At 48.5% G+C, this 14,984-nt stretch overlaps 1 long non-coding RNA gene and 1 pseudogene across 2 annotated transcripts in view; one reads left to right on the forward strand and one right to left on the reverse strand.

Moving 5' to 3' along the window:
* The window catches only part of LOC149362685 (uncharacterized), a 170,075-nt gene that overhangs the window by 140,645 nt on the left and 14,446 nt on the right, over window positions 1-14,984 (reverse strand). The gene's annotated exons all lie outside the window — the stretch shown is intronic.
* Window positions 6,009-7,458, forward strand: LOC149362690 (uncharacterized; annotated as a pseudogene).

The raw sequence follows: 14,984 nt of genomic DNA on the forward strand, positions 1-14,984 counted from the left end.
GAAGAAACAACAAGCAACGACGAGTGAAGAAGAAGAGAGAAGGAAAGATCAACACAACAAACAAACCAACAAAACACAGCCAAAAGCTTTACTGGTGCAGCCTGCGACAGGATCACCGTTTCCTGTCAGACTTCGGCGAACTTCAGGCCTTTCGAGGACGAAGACGATCGGGCCGACGGATCGTGCCTGAGAAACGTCTCCGCCGGAAAGAGGACAGCAGCTGAAGAATTATCACAGCATAGTGGCCATTGGACCAAGCCAGCTGTGCTTACCAAGCCGATGGACCGGCACATGGACTGCCGAAGTACTAGCGACGCAGCAACAAGAGGCGTCCAGCACTGTGGCCAACGGACCGAGCCAGCGGTACTGAGCACTTCAAGGTTCAAGGGAAAGACAGATCAGCGCTGAGCGACTGACGACGCAGCAGCCATCGACTCCCAGTGCAGTGATCGACGGAGGGAACAAGCGGCTCTGGGTGTGTCAACGGACCGACACATTAGCGCTGACGGACTAGCGTTACAGCAGCCGCAGAGTTCCGGCTCGACGGACAACGAATTGAGCCAGCGGTGCCATTAAACCACAAGAGGCACATCGGCCGCTGACAGACTAGCGGTGTACTTTCACGTTCGCCCTGCCTCACATCGAGCAGCGGCAACGGAAAGCAGCGAGAGCTACGGGCGGCAAGGGACGGAGACTGTGCCTAAACTCGACTGGAGGGAGAGACGCAAGATCAACAGACGCGGGTGTCTCAGGGACGACAGGGCATGCAATTCCTGTAGGAAGGTGAGTGGTCCTTCTGCTGGTCCTTGGAACCCACTGATGCGGAGTTGAGGCGTTAAGGCGAGTCACAGGTCTTTTGTATGATCCTACGTAGCGGTGCAGTGGTGGCAAAAATGAATACAGATGAAATTGGCAGTAACACCACAGAGTCTAGCATAGATCAATTGACGGGGACAGAAAGTGTGACGGGAGCAGCGAAGGGGACAGGTAATGCAGCAGATTCAGATGTGGCCATGCAGCGGCTGGAGATGGAATTGGAGTTGAGGAAAACTACGCTGCTTATCGAGCGAGAAAGAACCCGGCAGTTAGAGCTGCAAACCGGTTCAACACAGGGCTCGCAAGCGGGCGGGCGGCAAACGTGCTAAGCGTCTAAAGAGTTTGCTGACCCCGATTCCAAAAGATCCAGAAGTGCCGGTATGTCTTGAGGGGATCGAGGGCATTTTTCGCGCATATAAGGTGCCGGACGAGGTTAAGAGCCATTTACTTTTGCCTTTGGTAAGTGCAAGGATCCCACACCTGTTCTCCAAGCTCTCTACCGCAGAGCTCGACAGCTATGATCGGGTCAAACAGACCGTTCTGTCCGAGCTCCGACTGTCCCCAGGTGACTACCTCAGGCAGTCCCGTACTGCGCTGCCGGCGCCAAATGAGACCTGGCAACACTTCGCTTCGCGAATTGAGAGCTACCACGCCTTTTACATGTCGGCGCGAGGAATTAAGACACTCAAGGATCTCGCTGCACTGAACGTGGCAGATCAAATGAAGCAGGCGTTGAGCACCGAGGCATACAATTATGTCAAGCGAGAGGAAGGAGATAGCTGGTAAAGCCTCATGAAATAGCGAAGCTGGTGGAGGCGTTCAAGGATTGTGAGGGGAAAGGCTCGGGAAAGAAGCAGATGTTCGTGGCCAAAAGCCCCTCAGGCGCCCATCAGCCAGCATTTTCGAAAAAGGCAACCTTAGCTCCGCGGGAAAAGCCGCCTCCTTCAATCCGCCGCATGCTTTATTTGTAATGGCCCACATTTTGCGCAGTCGTACCCTAAAAATCAGGCCACTGGCAACACACACAAGAAAAGCGTAAACAGGGTAGCTCAAAGCAAATGTAACGCTGCTGACAACTACGGAGACATAGGTATGAATACAGCCGAGCAGAGTGCTACCGTGGACATTCAGGCCAGCGCGAAGCCTCCGAGAACGGAAGGACCAGCCTCTCTCGAGTACGTCGACTTGAGATGCGGTGAGGGGGGTCGAGGGCTCTAATAGACACACGCGCTGAAATAACTGTGATCAAAGAGGGCGCTGTACCGAGCTACCTAACGGAGGAGGTAGGAAACGTCACGCTCGACGCCGCTTTTGGTACTAGAGTAGTTGCTAAACTAGCTCGGGTGCCACTTAGCATAGCAGCAGGCGAGGATCGGCATGTTAGAGAAACCGCGTCACTGCTGTGCGCAGTAACGAAGGAGCTGGCGTCCAAAGAGGCAGACTGCTTGCTCTCCGCCGAGGCTTGGCAGATGCTTGAACAGGCACGCAACAACGCTTGCGAGATGCCCGAGAAGAGAATGGAGACTGCCGACACACGGGGCGCAGATAGCTGGGGGGACGAAGACTCTCCGTCATCGGCAAGCGCCGAGACACAGCTGGCAACGGAGGAAGTACTAGTGGCTGCGAGCGAGCTCCTCCCTGAGGAGACAAGAGCACAAGAGAATGAGGTATTCCGTGATGCGCAGCGGTCGGACGAGAGCCTGGCTGATGCCTGGCGTCAGGGCAAAATGGACAGCCATGGAAAACTCTACGCAAGGTGGGGCGGCCCCTATAAGGTCAGTTCAAAACCACGCCAAAATTCGTACGAAATAATAGTGGAAGACGACAAGCGGAAGGTTGTGCACGCCAACCATCTTCGCCCCTATCATGCAAGGGTAGGCCACACAAGCATTATTTTTGGTGAGGATACTGAGTTCGGAGAAGTTGAGTGTGCGCCACAGCCCGAAGAGCAGCTCAGTAGTGGTCTACCGGCCAGTGCGACACAGCATTTGACCGCGACCAGAGATCGGCAGATACGCGAGCTGTTTCATTCGTACGAGGATGTATTTCAGGGGCGGCCCGGAAGGGCGCGCATCGGAGAACATAAGATAGTACTCAGGGAGGGTTGCAGCCCGAAAAAGTGCTATGCACATCGCATGCCAGAACTCCTTAAAAAGGAGGTAGATAGACAGGTGGATGAGCTCCTTGATTTAGGGCTCATATATCCAGCCTCGAGTGCTTTTGCTCACCCCGTCGTGTGTGTCACTAAAAAGGACGGCTCACTCAGGCTTTGTATGGACTACAGGGCCTTAAACGCTGGAACTGTAGACGACGCTTTCCCTACGGCACGTCAACAGGAACTATTCTTTCGCGTAGGTGGTGCGGAATTCATTACCCTAATAGACCTCAAACGAGGATATTGGCAGATCCCACTAGCCGAAGAAAGCCAGGAGAAAACAGCCTTTGTTACCCATATGGGGCAGTTTGCATGACGCGTCATGCTGTTTGGGCTGAAAAACGCTGCCGCGACATTTCAAAGAGCCATGAACGATCTGCTAAGAGTACACCAAGAGTATGCTTGCACATACTTGGACGATATAGCAGTTTTCTCCAGAACGTGGGAGGAACACCTTGATAACCTCAGAACGGTGCTCAGCACTCTGCGCAAGGCGAAATTCAAAGCGAACCTACAAAAATGCCAGGTCGCGGCACCGCACATCAGATACCTGGGGCACGTCGTGGGATCGGGACAGCACGGACCTGACCCCGAAAAAGTTGCCGCCATCAGTGAGCTGGCGACACCGTGCACAAAACGCGAGCTGAGGAGTGCTCTCGGACTCTGCGTAACTACAGAGACTACGTCGAAAGCTACGCGGAAATCGCTCGACCCCTCACCGCGCTGACGGGAAAGAAAGTGCCAAATTGTATTCCCTGGAATCAAGAGGCAGATAAGGCTTTCAGTAAGCTAAAGGCGGCGCTTTGCACTGCGACGATGCTCTCGACCCCCGACCCCGAGAAGCCGTATTGGCTATTTGCAGACGCGTCTGCTTTTGCAGCGGGAGCCTGCTTGGCACAAATGAGCGAGTCGGGCAGGGAGTTGCCCATATCCTTTGCGAGCCACCGGTTCAACGAAACGCAAATGAGGTGGGCAACCATCGAGCGGGAAGCTTTTGCTGTGATCTCGGCGCTCCGCAGGTTTGACACGTGGGTATACGGGGCACGCGTGCATGTGGTGTCCGACCACAACCCCCTTGCCTATTTCACCTCCAGCCAGCCAGCCGGCGCAAAGCTAGCTCAATGGGCGTTGGGCCCTGCAGCGATACAATGTGACAGTGACCCACAGGAAGGGAACCGCTCACGCGAATACTGACGCACTGTCACGTTTGCCTCGCTCACGCAGGGAGCGAGTCTCGAACTAAACACCTCAAACAGCTGTCCCCACCTGTGGTTTCCGAGGGCAAGCATAGGGACCACTTCAAGGGTTGTTTTCGTGTGAGTGCATAGTGCATGTTGATGTTAGTGTGATGGTGCATAATGTGATGTTATACGTCTCGCATGTGGCGACTATCGTCGTGTATCATGTCAGGAGGCCCCATATTGTTTTGTTATAAGAGTTGCATGCTGGACGATGGGGTAGAGCTGACGACGGCCTTTAGTATGTTACTTATCGTGTGCAACAACCAGTGAGGTTGTTGCAACGATCTTAGAAGGGGCGTGTAAGGTCGTCGCTTGCACCCGCTTGTACGCGTTTCTTTTGCTTGTGTTTTTTTACACAGTTACGCCCCGAGCCGCTTCACCGGGATGCTCGGCATCCCGGGCGGTGAGGAAACTTTTGTTTGTCTTTTGTATGCTGTTTGGAGTTCTGTTTCGTACAGCGGTACCCCCGAGCCATGTCGGCGGGGCGCCGCGCGCCTTCGGGGGCGGAGCTTTTGTTTGTATTTTATTTGTCGTGCAGAGCACGCCCCCTGGACGGATCGCGCGTTCTTCACCCGCATTTTGAGGTGTTTGTTTCCGCGGGTGGACTCGCACTTCGCGTGGAGTGAGCATTGAGAGTGCTACTGGTTTTGTCGGGTCTTGTTCTAGCACCGACATGTAAAGCGCCGTGTGTCTCCGTAGACGGCGCCGCTTCGCGCATGTGCGGGGCTCCGGACGCCTTCGACAAACCACACCCCGCACATCTGTTAGGTGCCTGGGTTTGCGTTGCTTTTCTTTACCGGATGTCGGAGCCACTTGTCGTAAATTTGCGCTTCTCCTCGGAATGGGTTTCCTAACTTGCGGACCGGGGCCCAGACGCGCCGGCGCCCCAGCCCCGTCCGCAGTACATGGATTCCCCGAAACCGGGGGAAAGTGTCCTTGGGAATATGAGAGCACTGAACGAATAGTTGTTTTTGTGGAAGAAACCCAGCCACGGCCGCGAGCTGTGAGCGGGCGGCAGTTGAGGTCGGAGCTGGGTAGGAGACGGACTTCCTCCCGCAGGCTCGCTTAGGACGATGGATTGTCCTAAGTCCAGGGGCGGCCCAGCTCAGTTATTCTTTTCTATGCTGCTGTCATCTTATAACTGTACTGTACATTTTTGTTGTAATCAAGTGTTAATTAAATCAGTGTTCTCAGTTAATCCGGCCAATTCGAGAGGTTCATTGGTCGAAGCGGGGAAACGGGACCTACTAAGAAGAAAGAAGAAGCAACAAGCAACGACGAGTGAAGAAGAAGAAAGAAGGAAAGATCAACACAACAAACAAACCAACAAAACACAGCAAAAAGTTTTACTCCAATCTTCTCAAGTGTTTTCACAAAAAATTGGGAGTCTGAAGAATGGGTCTGTAGTTCGAAATTTGAGTTTTGCCCCCTTTTTTGAATAGTGTGAGACCTATACATACCTGCCAACCTGGCAAGATCAAAAATCGGGAGATTTTATTCATGTGCCAGTTGGGAGGAAGGGGAAGGGGGGGTGCATTTAACCTTTATGCAGTTTGCAAAGTGTTCTTTTGCAGGGACTTGGCCATGGCAGATTTTGCCTGCTTCAAGCACTTGTAGAGTAGCTTTGCTCAAAGCTTGGTCCAGACTGGTGGCCCTTTACAACTCGATGAAAAATCGGCTTTCCATCAGCGCTTTCCATTTTTCCCACTTTGGTCCACTGCACATCACACCTTTCTTTATTCAGAATGCGCTCTGGAAGACCGTGTGCTTGCAGCAGGGCAAATCAGGGGTGCCTTGAGCCACGTTTCATGTCAGCAGTGACGGCCGAAGCGCAGGCATGCGATGTTCGCGACGTACTTTGCGCAGTGTCCGCAACCGAACGGAAGTTCAGTTTGATGGAGCAACAAGGCCAACAAATTTTGGCCTCCTGTGACACTGAGTTTATTATGGTGCAGGTTTCCGTGATGAACTCTTTCACAGCGAAAACTTTGTGCACAAGATGCAAACAGCCTTCCATGGGTGTGCACTGCGATACCAGGCTCGGTCTGGCCATGAAAATGGTGCTTTCATGCACTGCTTGTGGCCCAATTGAAACCCAGTGGTCCTCTCAAAGGAAGGAAGGTGCAAGAGTGTTTGATGTGAACATTCGTTCAACGCAAGCTATTAGAGCAATAGGTAAAGGGCAAACAGCTCTGAATGATTTCTGGGCCACCATGAATGTGTCCCATCGTGGTTTACACCACAAAACTTTCCAGGGCCACTTGAAGGGCCTCTTCAAGCCTGCTGCAGAGGAGGCTGCTGACAACATCTTTAGGGATGCTGCAGCTGCTGTGAAGAAAGTGTACAGCGAGATGGACGTTGGCTTCACCAAAAATGTGACCGTTGTTTATGATGGCACCTGGCTCACGCGCGGTCATAGCTCCCACATTGGGGTAGGATACATAACGGAATTCCACACAGGGCTTGTGCTGGACAGTACTGTTCTGTTGAATTTCTGCCTTGGATGCAGCCTGGGGCTAGCAGAGTGTGACCCCACATACCTTCAGTGCCAAAAAAACACTGAAGTTGGCTCTGACCGAATGGAAGTGAAAGCCGCATTGCAGCTTTTTGGTCGTTCTGGCCAAGAATGACCTGCGATATACGGCAGTTGTCTCTGATGGAGACAGCCGTGTTTTCCAGGCGCTGCAAGATGAGCAGCCTCATGGGTTTATAGCAGTCACTAAAGAAGACTGCATAAACCATGTAAAGAAAAGAATGGGCACTGGTCTTCGCTCCATTGTGAGCAAGGCCAAGAAAGGGGAACCACTGGGTGGCAAAGGCGGGCTCACACAACAGCTGATTAAAAAGCTCGCCAATTACGACGGCCTGGCCATCAGCAAGAACATCAGCGATGTTGCAGCAATGCACAAAGCTGTCATGGCCACTTATTGGCACGTGACTTCTACGGACAGCGACCCCCACCATGAGTTTGCCCCCCTGGCCGCCTCAGCTGGTGTGAGCAGAGAGCAGCAGAAGCGAAAAAAGAAGCACAGCCTCCTCATAAGTATAAGCTTACGAGCAGAGTTGCCCAAGCCATGCTGCCCCTATATCAACGCCTTTCAGATAGATGTACACTTGCTGGAGTGCTGCAAGGGTGGAAGGACCCAGAATGCTGCTGAGAGTTTTCACTCAGTTATTTGGTTCGCACTTTCCAAGGATGAGCACGCCTCACTATTTGAAGTAGAGACTGCAGCGTTTCAGCATTAAAAAAACGTGCCGAACTGGAAGATTTGTCATATCGCCATAAACTTGCTCGCTTAACCCTTTTCCATAAGCTTTATCACCACCCATCCCTTCGCCTTGATTTGTTTCAGTCACCTGATGCTCTCTTTCCACGCCGTGATCATTCTTTCAAAGTTAAACGCGTAAACTGTCATTCATCGTCTCATGCCAATTCATTTATTCCCCATACTATCACTGAATGGAATAGTTTGCCATCAGTCATTGCCACAGAAACTGACAATAAAAAATTCCATGAGCTTCTTCGCTGTGACGGAAATGTGTAAATGTTTGCTGTTTTTGTTAGTGTTCAATTTTTCTTTGTGTGATGCCTTATGTTTTAATTAACGCTTTTTTGTTACACTTACTTGTTAAAATGTATCGCGATTACTTATGATTGTACCCCCCCCCCCATGTAATACCCTCTTCTGGAGGGCCTTTAGGGGTAACTTGAATAAAATAAAAAAAATGAGGCAGTAGTGAAATATAATTCAGGGACTCACAGAGCCTACTCGGAAATGTGTGCCACCTTGGGTGTGCATCCTGGTGCCCTTGCCGTCCAGAGGGCTCAAGAAAAGAACCAAGAACGCCTCAGGAAGGCATCAAAAGCTTCCCACCAAACAAAGAGGCAAAGGTGCAAGAAAGTGCCTGACAGCAGTTACACAAAATATTACAGCTCTGGTGCTTTTCAATAAATCTGAAGGGCTTGCAAAGCTTTGCAGCCCGTTTTCTCAAGTGTGTTTTTTTTTTGTCGATCACCTCGCTCGTGGAAAGCATAGCACAACAATGGCTGAATCGATTTTGATCCTATTTGTTTTGCTATGATGCATAAACTGTGCTGTATTTAAAGACAGTCTGAGTTGACCCACAATGTATCGCGCGGAGAAAAATGACGTATGCCAGCGCGAGCGGTGTGAGTGGTGCGAGCTGCTCAAATATTGAAATTGTGCCAGATATCGCTGTGGAACGGTTTATCAAAGCCATCAAACAACACCCTTGTGTATACGACTCCAAACGGATGGATTTCAGAGACCACCAGCGCAAAGAGGACGCTTGGGAACAGATAAGGCGAAGCACCGGTCTCTCCACGGGTGAGTTGTTCCAGACTGCTGTGCTCGGCTTCATTTGTATCCTTTTCAGCTGAAGCATTCCACTTACTGCATGTACTGTAATGTTTGATCATTTTTTTTTGTTCCTTGTTTTCTTTGTAGTTGAAGAATGCCACAAGTTGTGGAGGAAGCTCCAGGACCACTTGACCCGGGAGCTAAAAGCCATCGAGCTCGCAACGAGGAGCGGCAGCGTCTACATTACGAGGCAGACATGGCAGTTTGAGTTTGCCAAGGCAATGAGTTTCTACAAGAACTGTGGTCGTCCAAGAAACTTGAGTTCTTTTGCTTTGTTTTGGAATGTTTGTTTTCGTGGATCGAGGTACGTGGAGTTATGAGCGCGGAACATATTCAATGCACGGCATGAATTGGGTGCTACGTTCACGCACAGGTAGTTCACTGAGCCTCCTTCGTTAATTTTTTTTTTACCGTGCCTTTTCCCTTCTGTGAGATAGGATTTCGTATCAGTTTTTTTTTCCATGTAACTACCTATGAACTACTACGCTTTATCATGTTAGCATGGCTTTAGGAGAGGACCCTGGAGGAGCCTGTAGAAAACTACTCGTGTTTTTTAAATGTTTCAAGGCTTTTGTGCGGCTATGAAATCAGGGGACCGAATCCGTAATAAAATGAGATTAACTTTTTACCAGCTTCAAATGTAGTGCAGTATCAAACATGCAATAAAAAGTTGGCGGGTGGTCAGACACCTATAGCAAAAAATTCTGTGGATCCTTATGCTTCTGATTGTGCATTGGTGTTATGTGTTTTAGTGTTTGCGGTCTCATGGGTTCGGCTGAGCTGCAGTCTTAGAACTCGCGTATATTTTGTTTTGGTCTAGTATGTGTATTGGCTTTTTGTCATTGTCATTTTATGTGGCTTTGCTGTTTGTGCTGGGGGTGGGTTGAGGGTTGGGAACGGTTAGTGGGCAGCTCCCCGCTCAGGAAAAGTGAGCGCGGGCCAAAGCATTTGACATTCTGTATGCATTTTTTCCACATGAAATATTCAAGCTCCTCTTCAATGTGGGTTGTCATATTGCCATGTTTTGCTCACAGATGCTCCTGGCATACAACCAGAGACAGAAATGGATATAGCTGGTGAGTTTAACATTCTTCTTTGATTTTTGCGGTGTTTTGTCATCCACTGCTTTCTGCATACTCACGTATGCATGGTGACACAAGCTTTCTTTTTTTTTTCTCTGTGCCAAGTTATTAGCCTACAGTCATGATTATTTCCTTATGTAGTCATCAATGTATTTCAACAACCCTGATTGTCAGACGTTAGTGCGAAGTGAGGGAAAATAAACTATGTGAAGAGAACGGTGCAAAAATGACATCCATGAATATTGCAAATGCAAGTGCCTGTCCAGTATGCTTCTATGTTCATTCTGTTTTCTTTCATTAAGTTCATTCACCATCAGCAACATATTATTAAAAACCTGTCTGCAACTGCTCTTCATCAATTTCTGGTTACAGCCCAACTGATACAACAAGCCCTGCAAAAGAGAATAGCACAGCATGAAGCTGAACTCCAGGCAACACGACGAAGGCTTCGACTTGCTCAGAAGCAGCGGTTGCAGGCACTGAAAGCAAATAAGCACCTCGTTGCTGGCCTGACTAAGTATATGAATGAACACCAGGTTAAATGTCTAAAAATGGCAACAATGAAGGGAACACGATGGACGAAGAAGACCATTACAAAGGCATTGAAAGTGAGACTTTCCTGTGGGGCACTGGCAACCTCTGCCAACAGAACGCACCCTAAATTGTCACCCGTAAGGATAAAAATTTGCACCAGGTTTGCTGCAGAAGATCATGGAGTCATTTGCACTTAAGGTAAGGTAAATAGGCGCATGCTCATGACCACTCGCCTATGTCGTTATTACAGTAGCTCTGTTTACACTGACTAAACCTTTCCTCTTCACAGGTCAGCCTCATGTCACCTGAAGAGCGGCATGTCACTTTAATGCTTGATAAAATGCAGCTTACACCGCGCTTGGTGTACAGCCCATCTTTAGGTAGAGTGCTTCCAGTCCCCCACTATCCCGTTTGCAGACGAAACGCTGCCACTTGAATGCCTAGCCACTCATGGACTGGTGTTTTGATCGGAGGCATCACAACCCGCTGGAAGCAAACAGTTGCTTACCACTTTACTGGGAATTCGTTTCATGCCAAAACAGTGAAGGACATAATCACTGACATCACAAAAGCATGTGAGGCAATTTCTCTAAAAGTGAATGTCATAGTCACAGAGATGGGAGGTGGAAACCAGGCCATTTGGAAGCTATTCGGTGTAGTTGTAGGCAAACACAGCAATCCTAAAACCTCGTGTACCCACCCATGTGATGCATCTAGGCAGCTTTTCTTCATGGCTGACATTCCTCATCTCCTTAAGAACCCGAGGAGCCACCGAACTAAAGGCCAAAAAATATATCTGCCTGAAGACGCAGTGAAAAAAGACAATTCGCCAGGAAATGTACTGTCTATTGAGCCTATCAAGGGACTGATTGAAACTGACACCAATGCGGAACTAAAGCTAGCACCTCACCTTAAGGCTTCTTCAATAGATCCAAGCCATTATGACAAAATGAAGGTGGGCCAGCTTTCAGCCTCATGAACAGTGACACTGCTGCTGCATTACGCTTGCTTGTAGGAACGGATCAGTGGATTAGTCTGCCTTAAAGGGACACTGAGGAGAGCTCTATTAATATTTTTTTATAGCAAAATCCGATAGTTTGGCATTTCATGGCTTTGTTGCCACTTGGCCGGCAGCGAAAGATGCCTTTATTTCTAAGAAATTTGGATTCGAAGTTGAAAAAGTTTTTCCCGCCGCTCTGATTCAAACTTGGGATTCTCCTATGACGACACAGGACTAAGTGACGTGAAACATGACGTGCACATGACGTAACGCGGACTCCGTGATTTCTGGCCGCCAGCAGTGCGGCCCAGCAGCAGCCGAAAAGAAAGCTACCGCCAGCCGCACGTTGAACGCATCTATCGGCTATTGCGGCCGTCGCTTCGTTTACGTTTGCACCGGCGTTTTGCCAGCGTTACAATGCACCCCGTTCTTGAAGTCGTCAACGAAGTTCTCGCAAATAGACACCTTTAGCATACCGTGTACCTTGTTACCGTTAGCGGAATACCGGCAGCCCGCATACCGCTATGAGCAGGCACTGATTGGTCCCGGCGCTGCAGGAGCGCGCGTAGCTGTCGGGTACGTGGTGCCATCTGGCGACGTCAAGAATATTTGCGCATGCATTTGCTGCGCCTCAGTGATTCGTGGCTTCTCGTGTCCTAGTGTTGCTAGAACTATTGGTTCTAGCAACACTGTTTTGTCCTATGACGTCATGAAGCTTGTACTTGCAAGTTTGGCCTGTGGCGGCGATACCTGTATTTTGGTTCTTGCTCTTTTCTATGTTACAAGAGCTTTGTTGGCAGTATGAATGGCGTTTTTGTAATCAGGAGCTGGTATTCTGTCGATGCAAGTCAACTTCAATTTCTCCTCAGTGTCCCTTTAACAACTGCATGGTTTGTTGAGATGGTGTTTCGATGGATCCGTCTTATGACTTCAAGAGCAACAAAACTGGCACTGAGCCATTTTGATGACATTGAGTACGGAAAGGCTCTTCAGTTTTTCAAGGAAACAACTGCACTTCTTGAGAAAATTTCTATCAGTGACGATGAAAGAAAATCTGCCTGGAAGCCAGTGCAGTCACTCTAGCGACACCATCCATGCTACATCTGCAGGCCCTGTTTCTCGAGAAGTACACTTCAAGTTCCTGCTTCTGAGCAGGTTTAGCCAGGACGCCCTTGAGAATCTTTTCTCGACATTTCGGTGCAAAAGCCCTGTGCCCCGAGTTTTTGAATTCAAGTGCGCACTTAGAACTGCTACAATGTCTCAGTTTCTGCGGCCAAGTAAGGACGCCAGCTATGCCGAAGAGGACTGCTTTTTGCTGACTGGCATGGCTGAGGACAAACTAGACGAAAACAAAATGTATGTTGTCTGTCCATCTGACTTGCTTGATATTGAAAATTTGGAACATGAGTCTCTCGAGTACCTTGTAAGGTATGTTGTCGCGCAAATTAAAAAAGTTTGGTTTGGTTTATGGGGTTTAACGTCCCAAAGCGACTAGGGCTATGAGAGACACCGTAGTGGAGGGCTCCGGAAATTTCGTCCACCTGGGGTTCTTTAACGTGCACTGACACCGCACAGTACACGGGCCTCTAGAATTTCTCCTCCAAAGAAATTCTAGTTGCCGCAGCCGGGATCGAACCCGCGTCTTTTGGGTCAGCAGCCGAGCACCATAACCGCTGAGCCACCGCGGCGGCAATTAAAAAAGTAAACAGCTGCCAAGCCAGTCTTGAAGCCATAAGCAGCTCTGCCGACGGCAACAAGCTAACCATTCTAAAGTGCTATAACAAAAAGAAGCCGGCACTGACAGTCCCCTCACCAGCTGTCTTGCAGTTGATAGAGACTGCTGATAGTTATATAGGCTTGAACGAGGATGGTCTAATAACAAACAGGCTGTCTACATCTAAGCTCCAAAGTAGCATTCAAAGTGCTCTGCACTTAAGTTGTGGTTTCCCTACCTGCCACAGCATATCAGATGCACTGCTTGCAACATATTTGAAAACCAGAATGACAATCCTCGTAAAAAAAAGAAGCCATCCTCCAAGAAGAAAATAAAAGCTCCCAGAAATGTGGCATTAAAAGCACCAGCATTAAAAGCGTGCATTAAATGAACGCTGCTGCCAGAAGTAATAGGTAGTGCATTGCGATTTCTCACTGCTAATTTCAGTGAGAAAACACTACTCGTGTTATCTCTCTCATGTGGTCACCGGCAACAACTTCTATTACGTCCTTTAGGGGGTCACTTTATTAGCAAAAAAGAAAAAGGGGGAAATTTAGAAAAGGAAAGGCACGCTTTTATATGCCCTACTTGGTTTAACTACATTAAACCCCTACCAATCTTTTTTTACTGACTCATAATAAGTCTGATGTATAAAAAATATGGCCTCTAGTATTATAAGAGTTTGACCATTCAAACTGTTTGCTTTACAAGAACTTATTCCAGCATAACTGTTCATTGTATGCAGAATTTTCTATCCACTTGGAATGTTATCTAAACAGTATTTTGTGGCCCGAATATGTGAATAAACTTATTATGAGGTACCTGCATTACTCTGTTTCAAAAACAAATTTTCTATAGCCACAGGTACTAAATATAAAATTGTGATGCAATATTTCAATCAATAACACCATTGAAATTGCGAAATTACAGATGGTAAAAAGAAAACTGTAAAATCGCCGATCACTTGCACGCACGCACATGCACCCCCACACACACAAAAGCAAACAAAGAAAAAGGTCACGCTGACAAGTTTCACTTCATTGCCGAGTTGAATGATTAGATCACGTTAGCAGCAAGAATAGAATACTCCATGGCACGGTATCCATACAGCCGCTGTAGAATGTCGCGATAGTTGCACAGTTCAACACATAGGCTGAAACATAGGCTAGCGATCAGGTAACAACTTCAATACACCACACAGTGAACGGCGGGAGGCACTGTTTAGACTCGCATACCCGCACTGCCGACGTTTACTTTCCGCGAGGATCAGCAATGTTATGTCGCAGGTGACTATCAACATTCTTTTGTACGTAATGTTTACGCCCATAGTAACCGTGATGTGTGTGCAGCGCACGCATACGCAAAAAAAAAGCCACAGTGCAACGAAATTAAACGCCTCAATAGCCACGGTTCACGCGGATACACTGTAATGCGGACAGTGTAAAAGTCTCACGTCGTCTTCGGCTGCGACTGTGTTTGCCATCGTCATAGACTTCACCTCTTGTCTAAAATGCCACGAAATCAATATTATTCTCTTTCTTTAATTGCATGAAGCTAACTTTAGTTTTAAAAGTGTAAACTATTTCGAAAAGCGCAAACAAACAAGCCTGAAACATGCGGAATCCAGGCTACGAAGCATATCATCCTCTCTCGTTTTTCTTTTTGAGCGCGTTTGAAATTCATGAACAGACATATTCTTTATGCTTCAGTCTGTTTTTTTTTTTTTTTTCGCTTTTCAAACTAGAAAGGCACCGGAATGTTTTGTTCAATCGCATGCGAAAGATAGGTTCCCCACTTATGAACACCGCGGGCCATGGTTTAGCGCCGATGTCATCTGCTACACAGGACCTTTCTAGGTGGCGCGCACGGCAGTTGTCTCTACCTTTAAAAATTAAAGACGGACCTTAGTGCACTCCATCGCTAGTGAAGTGTTGGCGCATGGGCAAAGCTAACAAGTGATTTGGAGTCACGCCATGCGCTGAAGATGGGTCCGAAAAGAAAAGCTGCGCAGCCGTCCGTTCTGTCACTTTTTTTCTCCGAAAGTGACTGAAAAAGTTATT

This window comes from Amblyomma mixtum, chromosome 2, assembly GCF_055824585.1.
Source record: "Amblyomma mixtum isolate Tamu chromosome 2, ASM5582458v1, whole genome shotgun sequence".
Taxonomy (NCBI): domain Eukaryota; kingdom Metazoa; phylum Arthropoda; class Arachnida; order Ixodida; family Ixodidae; genus Amblyomma; species Amblyomma mixtum.